An 11,765-nucleotide genomic window follows, 5' to 3' on the forward strand; every position below is an offset into this window, starting at 1 on the left:
TCTTTTGAATGATGGAACTTATGCCTTTATCTTAAATGCAACGCTGATGCTTTTAGACTCAGCTACAACTCAGTGCAATAGACTGCTTCTGGCTCAACAATTTTTATTTAAAAATTCTTTCACAAGATGGAGGCACCGCTGACCAGGCCAGCATTTGTTGCCCATGCCCATTTGCCTTTGTGAAGTGGTATTCAGCTGCCTTCTTGAACCGCATCAGTCCAACCGGTGTAGGTGAAGGCACAGGTCTGTTAGGAAGGGAATTCCAGGTTTTTGATCCAGTGACAGACAGTGAAGGAATGGCGACATAGTTCCAAGTCAGGATAGTGTGTGGCTTGGAGAGGAACTTGCAAGTGGTGTTCTCCATGTGCCTCTGCCCTTGTCTTAAACGGTGGTCACGAGTTTGGAAGGTGCTGTTGAAGAGGCTTGGTGAGTTACTGGAGTGCATCTAGTATGTGGTGCATACTGCTGCCACTGTATGCTGTGGTGGAGGGAACAAATTATTAAGGTGGTGGATGGGGTGCCAAACAGGATGGTATCGAGCTTCTTGAATGTTGTTGGAGCTGCACTCATCCATCACACATCTGACTTGTGCCTTGTAGATGGTGGACGGGCTTTTGTGGATTCAGGAAGCGAGCTACTTACCACAGAATTCCCTGCCTCTGGCCTGCTCCAGTAGACACAGTATTTATATGCCTGGTCCAGTTATGTTTCTGGTCAAAGATAACCGCCAAGATGTTGTTGGTGGAGGATTCAGTGATGGTAATGCTATTAACCGTCAAGGAGAGATGGTTAGATTTTTTTCTCCTTGGAAATAGTCATTGCCTGGTACTTGTGTGATGTGAATGTTATTTGCTACTTTTCAGCCCAAACCAAAATGTTATCCAGGTCCTGCTGCATGAGAGAATGGACTGCTTCAGTATTTGAGGAATTGTGAGGGTACCTAATGCTTTGGAATCATCAGTGAACATCCCCACTTCTGATCTTATGATGGAGGGAAGGTGATTGATGAAGCAGCTGAAGATGGTTGGGTCCAGGACACTACCCTGAGGAACTCCTGCAGTGATGTCCAGGGGCATAGCCATTTTCCTTTGTGCTAGGTATGACTCCAACCAATGGAGTGCTTTCCCCCCATTTCACATTGGCTTCAATTTTGCTAGGGCTCCTTGATGCCATGTTGAAATGCTGCACTGATGTCAAAGCCAGTCACTCTCACCCCATCTCTTGAACTCAGCTCTTTTGTCCATGTTTGGGCCAAGGTTGTAATGAGGTCTGGAGCCAAGTATCCCTAGCAAAACACACTGATCTTCAATGAATAGGTCATTGCTCTGTAAATGCCATTTGATAGCACTATTGGCAACAACTTCCATCATTTTGCTGATGAGTGAGAGTAGACTGACAGGCAGTAATTGGCTGGGCTGAATTAACATCTATCAGTTTAAACTATTCCTGTAAACACAATGACAGAATTTGCATTCCTTGCCAAGGTTGGGAATGAAGGCAGACAGGGCCGTAAACTGCCAGCGCTGACTGACCTTCTGAGCACCCCCTTTCCCCACATCGGCCATTTCTACCGAGGCAGGTTTGCAGCCAGTAGAGCTGCCCATTCCCACGAGGTGGGCATAAACACAAGGGACAGGAGTAGGAGTAGACCATACAGCCCATCGAGCCCACTCCGCCATTCAATACAATCATGGCTGACCTTAGGCTTCAATTCCACTTTCCCACCACTCCCCATACCCCCGATTCCCCAAGAGACCAAAGGTCTGTCTATCCCAGTCTTAAATATAGTCAATGATGGAGCCTCCACAACCTCTAAGTTAGAGAGGCTCACAACCCTTTGAGTAAAGAAATTTCCTCTCATCTCAGTCCTAATTGATTGACCCCTTATCCTGTGCCCCCATATTCTAGATTACCCAGCCAGGGGAAACAACCTCTGTGTCCACCTTGTCAAGCCCCTTCAGAATTTTGTATGTTTCAATAAGATCACCTCTCCTTCTAAACTCGAGAGTATGGGCCCAATTTACTCAGCCTCTCATCACTGGACGACCCTCTCATCCCAGAGACCAATCTAGTAAACCTTCACTGCACTGCCTCCAAATGCAAGTAAATCCTTCCTTAAATATGGAGACCAAAATTGCACACAATACTCCAGGAGTGGTCTCACCAAAGCCCTGTACAAATGTAGCAAAACTTAATTCCTGCACTCCAAAATCCTTGCAATAATGGCCAACTTGTCATTGCCTTCCTAATTGCTTGCTGCACCTGCAAGCTAACTTTCCGAGTTCATTGGATGTGCACACCCAAGACTCTCTGAACATCAACATTTACAAGTTTCACACCTTTTAAAAAAATTCTGCATTTCTAAAGGGATTGACCTCACACTTCCCCATGTCACCCTGCATTTGCCATCTTGTTGTCCACTCACTTAACCCGTCTATATCTCTTTGCAGCCTCTCTGTGTCCTCCTGACAACTTTCATTTCCACCTAGCTTTGTATCATCAGCAAACTTAGATACATTACTCTCTGTCTCTTCATCTAAATCAGTAATATAGATTGTAAGTAGCTGAGGCTCCAGCACTGATTCTTGTAGCACTCCACAAGTCACAACCTGCCAACTTGAAAATGCCCCATTTATGTCTCTACTCGTTGCTTCCAGTCTTTCAACCAATCCTCAGTCCATGCCCCCGACTCCATGAAACCTAACCTTGCCTATCAACCTTTTGTGTGGCACCTTGTCAAATGTCTTTTGGAAATCCAGACATATTACACCTACTAGTTCGCCTTTATCTACCCTGCCTGTTACATCCTCAAAAACACTGCTGAATTTGTCAAACATGATTTCCCTTTCGTAAAACTATGTTGACTCTGTCTGACCATACTATGATTTTCTAAGTGCATTATTAAGGCTTCCTTAATAATAGATTCCAGCACTTTAGTGATGACTAGTGTCAGGCGAACTGGCAACTAATTAACTCATTAAAGAGTCTTGTTATGCCTTGTTAAGTACTGCCAAAGGAGGCTGACCGGGATTTTCCAGACGGCCTCAAGTTTCCTGATGTGACATTACTTTAGGATAAAGGGTTATCAGAAGCATACTAGTAGCTGATGTAATAATGGTGTCAGATCATTTGACTGAATAGTAGGAGAGATCTTGAAGAGAGCAGAGGCTCTTACCTCATGTGGAGGTCCAAATGTGTAAATATTTGCTGTAAATAAATAGTTCTGGTTAAAAAGACTACCGACTCAGGCAACATCCTTTTTGGAATCTAGATAATCCCCAAGCCTTGTCTAAACCTCTACCACAAAACAAGACAATTAAGAACACCAAAGATTTTAGCACAGGAAGAGACTTCAATGTTGCACTGTTCAATTGTACTGAGCTAACCATTTAAAACCACAAAGGTTCCTGGATACAATACAATAATTACATCTGAAACTTCAGATTAGAATATCCAATTTTCAAGAGGTTAGGTTGTAATTCTGGAATCATCAGCTTTGCACAGCTAAACAAACAACATAACAAGAATACATTGTTCTAAAGACTTCAATACAAGCCAAGTTCGAAAGAAGTGACAATCTCAATAAGCCATTTCTTTGCACTAAACTGACAATGCCACTGATGCCTTTTCCTTCCATTTTAATTCTAACACTCAATATTAACAGTTAGACCCGCCTGGACTATGGGTACTTTGCACAACCACATTTTAACTGTTGTGCTAAGCGTCAGTCCTGATCTATTTAATGTGAAGTGGAGATAAAGTCCAGTGACATATACAGCTCTTAGGAAATACTAACAGGTATTTAACCAAAAGAAATGTGCTGTTCTGGTGGCAAAATGTCAGCTCTTCATAGATAAACATGTATATATTCAGTCATCGCAACCTGTGTTAACCACATAGTTATTCCTCTTAATTCAGCAAGGGTTACTGTATATCTTGAATATTTAGTGGGATCCCACAAGTGCTTTAGTTTGTAATTAGCTTAATCAAAAGTCTGTAAGTTAAAGGACTGGGTCTAACACTTGTGATATTTGTAAGACTTAAGAATGTCAATCCTCCAGGATTGCCCAGGACATCCCAGGATAGGTGATTGGCCCCCTGGTCACTGCTGCAGACAACTCAGGAGAAACAGTCCTTGTACACACGGTTGACACAACACAGTGCCCTGATTGTCATGGCCAATAACCAAACAGCATCTAACAGACTCTGCAGTTGCCTGGAACCAGAAATGCAGCTTGTAACACATGTTGATGGTGGAAGGAGTTACTGCAGAGCACAGAGCATACAAGAGACAGGGAACAGTGATCTATAAATTAGTATGTGTAAAAGTTTGTTGTAATTGACATGAACCGAGTATTGTAGAAAGACAAGAGCAGAAAGCAATGCCCTAATTAAAGCATCCTTATTAATGGACTCAAAAAACATTCTGGGGAAATTCCTGCAAATTTTAAGAAAAACCAGACTTCAAGAGAATGTCAATTTTGTTTGTATTTTGTATTTGAGGGAAGGAGGAAGGAAGTATGAGTTAGTGAAAAGGAAGACTTCCATTTAATATAGTGCCTTTCATGAACACCAGATGTCTCAATTGCTACAGCCATTTGCAATCACTGTTGCAATTTAGGAAATGTGGCAACCGATTTGTACACAGCAAACTCCCACAAACATCAATCTAATGACGACCAGATAATCTGTTTTTGTGATGCAGTTTGAGGGATAAATATTAGCCAGGACACCGGGATAACTGCCCTGCACTTCTTCACAGTATGGAATCTTTAACATCCACCTGAGCAGGCAGATGGGACCTCGGTTTAACACCTCATCCGAAGGACAGCACCTCCAACAGTGCAGCACTCAATTTTTTTTAAATTCGATCATGGGATGTGGGCATCACTGGCTGGACCAGCATTTATTGCCCTTCCCTAATTGCCCTTGAGAGCTGAGTGGTTTGTTAGGCTATTTCAGAGGGCATTTAAGAGTCAACCACATTGCTTGTGGGTCTGGAGTCACATGGCCAGACCAGGTAAGGATGGCAGATTTCCTTCCCTAAAGGGCTTTAGTGAACCAGATGGATTTTTATGACAATCGACAATGGTTTCATGGTCATGATTAGACTTTTAATTCCAGATTTTTATTGAACTCGAATTACCCAGGACCCCAGAGCGTGACCCTGGCTCTCTGGATTACCAGTCCACTGACTTTACCACTACACCAACGCCTCAGCAGTGTCAATTGGTTTCTGTGCTCAAGCGCTGGAGTGGAGTGGAACTTGAAACCGGAACCTTGTGACTCAGAGACCAGAGTGCTGCCACTTGGGCCACAGCTGTCACAGGATTTAAATTCAAAGCCATAATTGGACCACGTGGCATAAACAGGGATTAAATGTTATTAAATATAAGAATTCTTGCTCCAAATAATTATAGACAGCATGATAGTGAAGCAACTTGTCACTCAATAACAACTCAATTAATATAGTGCCGTTAAAGTATTAAAATATCCCAAGGCACTTCATAGGTGCATTACCAAACAAAATTTCACACAAAGCCATGTAAGTAGATATTAACACAAGTGACCAAAAACATCTCAAACAGGTAAGTTTCAAGGAGCAGCTTAAAGGAGGAAAGGTAGCAAAGTGGAGAGGTTTAAGCAGCCAATTCTAGAGCTTAGGGTTTAGTTGAAGGTACAGCCATGAATGGAGGAGTGATTAAATTTGGTAATATGCAAAAGACGAGAATTGGAAGAGTGCAGAGACCTTTCAGGAGGGATTGTACAGCTGGAGGAGGTAGAGAGAAAGAGAGGGGCTTAGTCATGGAGGGATCTGAAAACAAGGAGCACAATTTTAAAATTGAGGTTTTGCCAGATGGGAGCAATGTAGGTCAGAAGTGATGGATGAATGGGGCTTGTGCAAGCTAGGCAGCAGAGTTTTGGATAAGCACAAATTTTCACAGGGTGCAATGTAGGAAGGTGACAAGGATGGGTTGAAATGGAATAGTGGAGAGTAATGGTAACAAAAGCATGGACATGGGTTTCAGAAGCAGGTAAATGGAGACAGGGGTGGAGTTGGTTGATGTTATTGAGATGGAAGTAGGTAATCTTGGTGATGGAGAGATGTGGGTTGGGAGCTCAGCTCAGTACACAAAGGTTGCAAATGGTCTGGGATAAAGTCAGTGGCTAGGCAATAGAGTTTGCGGCAGGGATTGTAGATATTGGCTTTGGCCTTTCCAATATTTAGTTGGAGGAAATTTCTGCTTAGCTAATATTGGATGTTGGGCAAGCAGTGTGTCAAATCATAGGCAGCAGATAAGTGGAGAGTACACGTATTGCTGTCTTGTAAATCTCAAAATAATACAAAATCTTTAGTTAGAACTTACTTATATCAATGATGTTTTCACAGAACCACTTGAATTTCTTTGGTGTTTCTCATTGCAATCAATATTGTAGAATCATCACAAATATTTATTTTAAAATTACGCACGTTTAAATTTCTTTTCGTGTCCTTCCTTCAGTTTATCAGTTATGTTGCAATTTGTTTCACTGATCAATTTTTTTTGTAATAAAAAGTTATTTTAGTTTGCACTTAGTGATAGAAAAATGTTGCTAAATACAGCAATCCTTACAAATAGTTGTATGTAAAGCAACTTTTTCAAACTGTAGGCAAATGTCACATGGTCAAATAATGTGATCAAGCATCATATGATCAAGGCTCACATGATGGAATGTCACATAATGAAAACTCCAACAATAGGTTCCACCAGACTTAGTAATCCTAATGAGACTTAAATAAAGTATGCAGGGATGGGGGCATGCATGGAACCATTCGCCAGAATGAGAAACCACCTTCAAAAAGAAAAAATAGTTTAGAAAAATGGTACTGTACCTTCACTGATAACTACTATAGTTATGCTGGATTCTAATTACAGTAGCATTGTTACTGGTATTCATTGTAGCTAAAGGGCTTTTAATATTTAACCCCAGTCATGGGACTCAATATCCTTCACAACCTGAGTCTAAGGATTGTGGGTTCCAGGCCTTAGGCACAGAAGGATCTAGGCTGACAATCCAGTACAACACTGAAGGAGTGCTGCACTGTCGGGGTGCCAACTTTCAGATGACATGTTAAAACTGAGGTTTTGTCTGCTGTCTAAGGTGAACATAAAAGATCCCATGACATTACTTAAGGCTGAGCAACAGACACAGGTCTGGCGACACTCGGATTCCATGAAAGAATTATTTTGGAGACAAGGGGGGGGGGGGAAAACGTTATCCCTGGTGTCCTGGCTATTAATTATTCCTCAATCAACATCGCAAAAACAAATCATCTGGTCATTATCACATTGCTATTTGTGGGAGTTTGCTGTGCACAAATTTGCTGCCATTTTTCATTCATTTAAACAGTGAACATAGTCAAATGTTACTTAATTGCCTGTGAAGCACTTTGAGATAGCCAGTGGTCATGAAAGGTGCCAAATAAATGCTAGTCTTTGTTTTTTTTCCAGCAGTATTTAAGTTTTAGACACAAAACCCCTTTCTGGTGCGTTCCCAACAGCGCATGCCCTGCTCCACTATTGAAGGCATACCTAAGGTCTATAATAATCAATCATTTCCCATCCAACTCATTCTCCAGAAAGAACTCCTCTGCACGGGCACCCAAGTGCAAGTTAGGCTGACTCCAGTCCAACTATCAAGTGGACAGGAACCAGAAAAGAAAAAAAAAATATCGGCCAATGAGCCTATATATCAGATCCCAACCACAAACCCTGCCAGTTTTCTGGGTCTGGGTTCACAAGGGAAAAACAGATTGTTGGCTGTGTTAATTCAGTCAGGGCAGCAAGCAGCATCGCCATCAGAAGCGGGGCCTGGAACAGAGAAACTAGAGGGAGAAACATGAGACAGGCAGGAATAGGGAACCTGGAGTTGATAGCCCACGATAATTAAATGCAGCATCCTGCCCCTTTAAATCATGTTCAAACCAGTGTTGTACGTGGCGACGCTGAAAGCTCAATGCAAGACGCCCCCCTGGCAAAGACAGGGTCCCTCCAGATAGCACGAAACTTACCCGGCTTTCAGCTGCGGCCTCTTCCTTCGAGCTCCCTCTTCTGTCCGCTGTTTCTTCCTGTGTCCCGGGCACGGGAGAGAAGTGAAACCCGGAATGGGGAACCAGCGACTAAGAGAGCAGCTTATCCACAAGGGTCAGCTCACTCTATGGCCGTTTTAACCTCTACAGAGATCTGCAGCGCAAAAACCCACCCAGCTTGCTGACACTGCATTGGGCAGATAAAGAGCAAAAGCTATTTGCATTGACACTTATGTAAATAAGAGACTCCGGATCTACAAAACCAGAAATTAGAAAGGTTGACTGAACAATGGTTTTGAAAAGGTTTTTAAAGTGGGCAAATGTAAAAAAAAATCACTGAACAAATTTGAGGGAGTTGCAGACAAGAAGAACCAGAGTACACAAAGATTTGTATTTATATAGCATCTTCTGGCCGTCCCAAAGAGCTTTATGTATAATGAAAAATGTTTGAAGTCCAGTCACTGCTGTAAATATAGTAATCGCAGCAACCGATTTGTGCACAGAAATCTTCAAAAAAAAGAAATAAATAACCAGATTATTCCAGCAGAGACACGATGGGCCAAATGGCCTCCTTCTGTGCTGTATGATACAATCAACTATTTGAGGTAACAAAAACAAAAATACCTGGAAAAACTCAGCAGGTCTGACAGCATCTGAGGAGAGGAATACAGGTAACGTTTTGAGTCCATATGACTCTTCAACTATTTTTGCATTCCACTATTTGAGTTGTTGGCTGAGGGGTCAATGTTTGCTCCTTTGTCAGCAAAGGCTCCAGAAACCAAGGAGTAAACAAGTATAATTTGGGTACTAGTGTTTCATTGATTTGGAGGTCATCATCAGTACCAACAGAGCTGTGTGGACGATTGGCACTCCATCTTCTAACAAGTTATATCATAATTAGTCAATAAAATTAAGGAGATGCCTTTGAAAATTAAGGATTTATGAGATGGTGTTTTCACACCAAAGTCTCAGATTTCAGTTCACAACCTTCTTGGCTCTTATTTTAGTCCTAGTTCTTGTACTAGTCTTTGCAATAGAAGGTGTACAAGTTTGTCATCGAATATATGCAAAAGTGCATATCTGACAGAAAGTTAGAGCTATAACAGTCAGGTAGGAGCAGGTACTAGCGTCTGAGATAGATGTAGAAGTATAGTAACTTAGAGGTAAGAGTGCTACCAATTGAGCACAGCTGACACTTAGGTTAAATAAATCAAATAGGCATCAGACAGCTGCAGGCACAAATCAGTCAACAGAGGGCAGTTAAATTTGGAGTCAGGCAAAGCTGCCCTCTCTCCTCTGTCCTGTTTGTGTGTTCCATAGAACCCTTTGCTAAGTCCATCAGGAAGGATCTGGGCATAAGAGGAGAGACATTCCCAGGCAGTGGAGGCACTCAGGTCAAAGCCTCCCTGTACATGAACGGTGTCACCGTCTTTTGCTCGGATCCGCTGTCGGTCCGCAGACAGATCAACATCTGTGACCAGTTTGAACTGGCCTCTGGAGCCAAGGTAAATCATGGCAAGAGTGAGGCCACGTTCTTTGGGAACTGGGCCAACCCATCCTTTGTCCCCTTCACCGTCAGGTCCGGCGGCCTGAAGGTGCTGGCGATGTGGTTCGGAAGCACCGGGGCATGTTAGAAGCGAGTGTCTATGGTGAAAAGAAAACTGGGCATGTGGGAGTGACGCTTCCTCTCCATTGCGGGTAAGAACCTGGTCATCAGGTGTGAGGTACTCTCAGTGTTGCTGTACATGGCGCAGGTCTGGCACATTCCTCATTCCTGCGCAGTGGCGATCACCCAAGCCATCTTTCACTTTATCTGGAGGTTGAAAATGGATCATGTTCACAGGGACACGATGTACAAGTCTCTAGTTTGAGGGGGGAAAAGCGTGCCCAACATCGCCCTCATCCTGATGGCCACCTTTGTTTGCAGCTGCATCAAGCTGTGCATAGACCCTCAGTATGCAAACACCAAGTGTCACTACATGCTGAAGTTTTACCTGTCCCCGGTGTTGCGAAGGATGGGTCTGGCCACGCTGCCTGGGAACGCTTCAAATAGTTGGACCGTGCCATGCCACCTGTCCCTCATGGAAAAATTTATGCAGAGAAATACTTTTGACCACAAGTCATCAGGCAGTGGTCAGCACGTAACATCCTAGAGGGCCTGTGGGAAAAGGAGATAGTGGATCCTTTCGGATGATTCCCCGAACAGACTGTCAAAGTCATATGGCAGAATACCTTATCACCAGAACTTTCTAACAAGCACCAAGATGTAGCTTGGCTGGTGGTGAGAAAGGCTCTCCCCGTCAAACCCCTTCCAACACGCCAGGAGTCTCACCCCCTCGGCACGCTGTCCTCAAGGTGGCTGTGGTGGGGAAGAGACCATTGTTCACCTCTTTGTGGAATGTGCCTTCCACTGCATCTGTCTCCAGACCTTCTATGCAAAGGCACATTATATGTGCTGACTAAGACCTTTCAGCCATAGTGCACTGAGGGGCTGGGAATTGTATGGATCCCTCGGGCTGTATGACTCATATTGAATGTATGCAGTGAATATTGTGTATCACAATTGTATTGAAGGACCTCAGAGTGCAACATGTAAATAACTTAAATACCATTGCACTGTCTGTCTGTAATGACCACGTTGAAATGTCTGTAATGTTCATTGATTGTATTGAAGCACCTCATGATCTATGTGGAAAACTTGAAAATGATTGCATTTTTTGTGATGGCCATTTTGAAATATTTTGTAATGTTCTTCCAGATATTTTACGAATAAGGTATATTTTTTAAAAAATCATCAGAGGGCAGTGCTGTCTGTTGTCTCCCAAACCAGAGTGGGAGACTCCAGACCCTGTTGGGCCAGTATAGTTGAGAACCTCACCCTCCCTGCTCCCAACTTTCACATACAAGACAGACAGGAGAATGCCAGTGTGTGAATTCACCCTGGCCCCAGCAGCAGGCCAGGCTAAGAGCAAGACCAAGCAAATAAGGGGGATGGCCACAGTTTATCTCAATCATGCACAGGCCCCTTCCCCCTGGAGAGGTCAAGATTCTAAAGGAGGAGCAGGGGGTGACAGTGGAAATTAACACTGACTCACTTCTCCTCACACCCAAGTGGGAGACTTTTAAGATCACCCACCCAGAATTAGCCAAGGATGACCTTAAGCAGGTTGTTCTTGCCATGTGCTCTCCAGAGTTAAAACGAGAAATGGATTAGGGCACTCTGAACAAAAGCACAGTCGGGAAAATGGAGGCCAACTGTGGGAACCACAATGGGAGGAGAACATTGACTTTCACCAAGTCCTAGTTAACACCAAGCAGGACCCTAACAAAAGGCCAAACATGTTCACAGATAGGCTCCACAGCATTTATCAGCATACGAGAGATGGTGAAGGTCATTAATTTAATTCCCTAAGTTTTGGAATGGCCTCCGCCAATTAGTCCATAGTATGTGGGGCACTTACAACACCAAAACAACCCACTGGGAAGAGTTCCACACCCACTTCCACATGGTCTGGGAGCAGATCCACGATGATGCTCCCCAAGCTTCTGATAAAGCTAAAGCCGTGGCTGTCAAAGCCCATTGCCTGGCCAGAGATCAGGGCCATCTATCGAGGGGCTATCCTGCTGCGCTGTCTTAATTTCAACCACCTGGGCCACTATGCCCATTATTGATGCAATCACTGACAATAACATG

At 43.4% G+C, this 11,765-nt stretch overlaps 1 protein-coding gene across 5 annotated transcripts in view; it reads right to left on the reverse strand.

Annotated features, from left to right (window-relative positions):
* Positions 1–8,231, reverse strand: part of cpvl (carboxypeptidase vitellogenic like) — a 102,893-nt gene extending 94,662 nt beyond the window's left edge. For 2 of the 5 annotated variants that reach the window (XM_041185083.1, XM_041185082.1), the window contains exon 1: positions 8,054–8,229. The gene's annotated coding sequence lies outside the window, so the exon portion shown is untranslated. The other 3 variants (XM_041185087.1, XM_041185085.1, XM_041185086.1) reach the window with 3 other exon arrangements.
* Positions 8,232–11,765: the final 3,534 nt, after the last annotated feature.

Source organism: Carcharodon carcharias, chromosome 3 (assembly GCF_017639515.1).
Source record: "Carcharodon carcharias isolate sCarCar2 chromosome 3, sCarCar2.pri, whole genome shotgun sequence".
In the NCBI taxonomy this organism is placed as follows: domain Eukaryota; kingdom Metazoa; phylum Chordata; class Chondrichthyes; order Lamniformes; family Lamnidae; genus Carcharodon; species Carcharodon carcharias.